This window comes from Schistocerca nitens, chromosome 7, assembly GCF_023898315.1.
Source record: "Schistocerca nitens isolate TAMUIC-IGC-003100 chromosome 7, iqSchNite1.1, whole genome shotgun sequence".
Classification (NCBI taxonomy): domain Eukaryota; kingdom Metazoa; phylum Arthropoda; class Insecta; order Orthoptera; family Acrididae; genus Schistocerca; species Schistocerca nitens.
In genome coordinates, this window is record NC_064620.1 from 310,831,325 (window position 1) to 310,836,324 (window position 5,000).

Sequence of the window (5,000 nt, forward strand, 5' to 3'; positions counted from 1 at the left end):
GCTACGGGCCTGGCACCCTCTACGGGCCGTGGCCTCATTCAAGTTGGACTTGGGCTCGGCGCGAGGCGTCGGGGTAGTGGACCCTCCCAAACACCACATGCCACGACAGGCGGCAGCCTGCGGGGTTCGGTGCTGGACTCTTCCCTGTTCGCTCGCCGCTACTGGGGGAATCCTTGTTAGTTTCTTTTCCTCCGCTTAGTAATATGCTTAAATTCAGCGGGTAGTCTCGCCTGCTCTGAGGTCGTTGTACGAGGTGTCGCACGCCACACCGCCAGCCGGCTGTGCACGCTACCGAGACAGTACCGGTATGCGAACCGCCAGGCGACGGGCGCGCATCGCTCGTTTCAGGGGACGTGGCCGGCCCCACAGGCCGTCACGACACACCCACGTCTCCGAAGCGGGACAAACGCCGCGCGCTTCAGTTTACGTAGCCGACCCTCAGCCAGACGTGGCCCGGGAACGGAATCCATGGACCGCAATGTGCGTTCGAAACGTCGATGTTCATGTGTCCTGCAGTTCACATGTCGACGCGCAATTTGCTGCGTTCTTCATCGACCCACGAGCCGAGTGATCCACCGTCCTGGGTGATCTTTTTACAGTTCCCACTGTCTCTTTCAAAACAGTTGCATAGGCGGGACTGAGGCGTTCGACGGCCCCTGTTCCAGTGTTTTGTGTCCAACGGCCTCACGGCCGATGGGCGTCGTACGGCTCCACTCCGGAGCGGACAGGCACTCGGGCGAACGTCATTCAAAACCGGCGCGAGGCGCCAGGTGCCGCAGGCCAGCCGCTCCAGAGCTTCAGCGCTCGTACCACACAACATTTTCCGTTAGTTTTGAGAAGCACGCGTGGTCCCGCACGCGGCGCACGGCTACTGCGAGCCGGACAGGTAGCGTGTTGCACGACACGACACGCACATCGAAAGACATGCAGTCTAGTCGGTAATGATCCTTCCGCAGGTTCACCTACGGAAACCTTGTTACGACTTTTACTTCCTCTAAATGATCAAGTTTGGTCATCTTTCCGGTAGCATCGGCAACGACAGAGTCGATGCCGCGTACCAGTCCGAAGACCTCACTAAATCATTCAATCGGTAGTAGCGACGGGCGGTGTGTACAAAGGGCAGGGACGTAATCAACGCGAGCTTATGACTCGCGCTTACTGGGAATTCCTCGTTCATGGGGAACAATTGCAAGCCCCAATCCCTAGCACGAAGGAGGTTCAGCGGGTTACCCCGACCTTTCGGCCTAGGAAGACACGCTGATTCCTTCAGTGTAGCGCGCGTGCGGCCCAGAACATCTAAGGGCATCACAGACCTGTTATTGCTCAATCTCGTGCGGCTAGAAGCCGCCTGTCCCTCTAAGAAGAAAAGTAATCGCTGACAGCACGAAGGATGTCACGCGACTAGTTAGCAGGCTAGAGTCTCGTTCGTTATCGGAATTAACCAGACAAATCGCTCCACCAACTAAGAACGGCCATGCACCACCACCCACCGAATCAAGAAAGAGCTATCAATCTGTCAATCCTTCCGGTGTCCGGGCCTGGTGAGGTTTCCCGTGTTGAGTCAAATTAAGCCGCAGGCTCCACTCCTGGTGGTGCCCTTCCGTCAATTCCTTTAAGTTTCAGCTTTGCAACCATACTTCCCCCGGAACCCAAAAGCTTTGGTTTCCCGGAGGCTGCCCGCCGAGTCATCGGAGGAACTGCGGCGGATCGCTGGCTGGCATCGTTTATGGTTAGAACTAGGGCGGTATCTGATCGCCTTCGAACCTCTAACTTTCGTTCTTGATTAATGAAAACATACTTGGCAAATGCTTTCGCTTCTGTTCGTCTTGCGACGATCCAAGAATTTCACCTCTAACGTCGCAATACGAATGCCCCCGCCTGTCCCTATTAATCATTACCTCGGGTTCCGAAAACCAACAAAATAGAACCGAGGTCCTATTCCATTATTCCATGCACACAGTATTCAGGCGGGCTTGCCTGCTTTAAGCACTCTAATTTGTTCAAAGTAAACGTGCCGGCCCACCGAGACACTCAATAAAGAGCACCCTGGTAGGATTTCAACGGGGTCCGCCTCGGGACGCACGAGCACGCACGAGGCGGTCGCACGCCTTCGGCTCGCCCCACCGGCAGGACGTCCCACGATACATGCCAGTTAAACACCGACGGGCGGTGAACCAACAGCGTGGGACACAAATCCAACTACGAGCTTTTTAACCGCAACAACTTTAATATACGCTATTGGAGCTGGAATTACCGCGGCTGCTGGCACCAGACTTGCCCTCCAATAGATACTCGTTAAAGGATTTAAAGTGTACTCATTCCGATTACGGGGCCTCGGATGAGTCCCGTATCGTTATTTTTCGTCACTACCTCCCCGTGCCGGGAGTGGGTAATTTGCGCGCCTGCTGCCTTCCTTGGATGTGGTAGCCGTTTCTCAGGCTCCCTCTCCGGAATCGAACCCTGATTCCCCGTTACCCGTTACAACCATGGTAGGCGCAGAACCTACCATCGACAGTTGATAAGGCAGACATTTGAAAGATGCGTCGCCGGTACGAGGACCGTGCGATCAGCCCAAAGTTATTCAGAGTCACCAAGGCAAACGGACCGGACGAGCCGACCGATTGGTTTTGATCTAATAAAAGCGTCCCTTCCATCTCTGGTCGGGACTCTGTTTGCATGTATTAGCTCTAGAATTACCACAGTTATCCAAGTAACGTGGGTACGATCTAAGGAACCATAACTGATTTAATGAGCCATTCGCGGTGTCACCTTAATGCGGCTTGTACTGAGACATGCATGGCTTAATCTTTGAGACAAGCATATGACTACTGGCAGGATCAACCAGGGAGCTGCGTCAACTAGAGCTGAGCAGCCGGCCGCCCGGGAGTGTGTCCCGGAGGCCCGCGCGAACACGCAAGCGTCCGCTCAATTATTCCGCAAACAGGAGGAGGCTGGGCTCCCCTGCACGATACACCTCGAAACCCTCTCAGGTCCCGGCGGCGCGCAGCGCCGTCCTAAGTACTTGGTCGGGTTCGAGAGAGGCGCAATCGCCCGGAGATAGGCGAGTAGACGCTTTCAGTGCGACCACCCGTGCTCCCAACTGAGCTTGCCGCTGCCGACAGAGGCCCGGGAGCGTGCTGTCGTGGTGTTGCCGGCGGGAGACAACACGCGGCCACAAACAGTGGCCGGGCAGCTCCAACGCCAGCGCCACAGAGGGGCAGAGCCCCACTTGGGTGCCAAAGCGAACTCTCCCAGCACAGCGCACGCGCCAACACATCCGCACAGCTGCGATACAAACCACCTGCGAGAACCGCGGGGGCGACCGAGCAGCAGACGGCGTCGCGGCGCCGAGTGCCGGGCGGCGGCGCATCCTCAACGCACACAGTCCTCAATCGGACCAGCACACTGCAGATGTCCACCGCGCTTCGCACCGGGCCCGCGAGGACCCACTTTGGCCGCACGGCGCCGCGCGTTGGGTGCGCCGGCGCGCAGCTGCGCCGCCTGCCGCGTCCGTCGGCCGGCGCGCCTGCCACTGGGCGCCCCCACCAGCCGGCTGTAGCGCGTGCGCCCACGCAGCGCGCGGCCAGCACGCCGGGCGCTCCCCCCTCACCGGCCGGGGACGGTCCCACCCAGCCACCGCCGCGTATCGCTTCATACCCACATGCCCACTCACGTTCGTGGGTATGACGGGTGTCGCTGAAGCAACCAGTTAATACCTGTACCGATTGTCGCAATCAATGATTCACCTCCAGCGTATACAACCGCGCAACAACGGATTTCCAGTTCATTTGCGTAACTTGGGCAGCAAACGTAGACGTCCATCTACATTTGCAAATTCAGTGGGTCTTGCATGCCTGGATGATATGCGTCACGACACGCCACATCAGCCCACATACATGCTGCGACGTATGCACGAGAGAACACGTGGAAGGTGGCCCGCGTACGTATGCGAATGCCATTGCACAGCTGCGAAGCTCATTGAACACGCAAACTCCCGCCTGACGAACTAGAGGCGACAGGGGAGCGATATAAGTCTTACAGCAGTACACATTACAGTGGATAGCGGGACCATGTGGAACGTACGCACCACTCGCTAGATGTTGTGAGGGTACGCACCGTAACATGAATCAATACGCAGGACACCAGAGAGTGCGAGCACTGACCTATGTTGAGAGGGTTGCGATTAGGCAACGCTACATGAATGTTTCAATTCATATAACAATTACAGGTTAGGTTAGGGCGCAACGTGCGTTAGGTTAGGGCGCAACGTGCGTTAGGTTAGGGCGCAACGTAGGTTAGGTTAGGGCCCAACGTAGGTTAGGTTAGGGCCCAACGTAGGTTAGGTTAGGGCCCAACGTAGGTTAGGTTAGGGCCCAACGTAGGTTAGGTTAGGGCCCAACGTAGGTTAGGTTAGGGCCCAACGTAGGTTAGGTTAGGGCCCAACGTAGGTTAGGTTAGGGCCCAACGTAGGTTAGGTTAGGGCCCAACGTAGGTTAGGTTAGGGCCCAACGTAGGTTAGGTTAGGGCCCAACGTAGGTTAGGTTAGGGCCCAACGTAGGTTAGGTTAGGGCCCAACGTAGGTTAGGTTAGGGCCCAACGTAGGTTAGGTTAGGGCCCAACGTAGGTTAGGTTAGGGCCCAACGTAGGTTAGGTTAGGGCCCAACGTAGGTTAGGTTAGGGCCCAACGTAGGTTAGGTTAGGGCCCAACGTAGGTTAGGTTAGGGCCCAACGTAGGTTAGGTTAAGGCGCAACGTAGGTTAGGTTAAGGCGCAACGTAGGTTAGGTTAAGGCGCAACGTAGGTTAGGTTAAGGCGCAACGTAGGTTAGGTTAAGGCGCAACGTAGGTTAGGTTAAGGCGCAACGTAGGTTAGGTTAAGGCGCAACGTAGGTTAGGTTAAGGCGCAACGTAGGTTAGGTTAAGGCGCAACGTAGGTTAGGTTAAGGCGCAACGTAGGTTAGGTTAAGGCGCAACGTAGGTTAGGTTAAGGCGCAACATAGGT

General features: G+C 56.6%; 3 non-coding genes across 3 annotated transcripts in view; all 3 read right to left on the minus strand.

The window, feature by feature from the left end:
- The window catches only part of LOC126197519 (large subunit ribosomal RNA), a 4,222-nt gene extending 3,978 nt beyond the window's left edge, over nt 1-244 (minus strand). Inside the window, exon 1 of the ribosomal RNA XR_007539878.1 lies at nt 1-244. This exon is cut by the window's left edge and continues 3,978 nt beyond it. This is a non-coding gene — a ribosomal RNA (large subunit ribosomal RNA).
- Nucleotides 245-432: 188 nt separating this feature from the next.
- On the minus strand, nt 433-587 carry LOC126196539 (5.8S ribosomal RNA). Its single transcript, XR_007539029.1, has one exon. It is a non-coding gene; the product is annotated as a 5.8S ribosomal RNA (ribosomal RNA).
- A 352-nt stretch (nt 588-939) lies between these two features.
- LOC126197261 (small subunit ribosomal RNA) lies at nt 940-2,848 on the minus strand. The gene has a single exon (XR_007539639.1). It is a non-coding gene; the product is annotated as a small subunit ribosomal RNA (ribosomal RNA).
- Between the last annotated feature and the right edge of the window lie 2,152 nt (nt 2,849-5,000).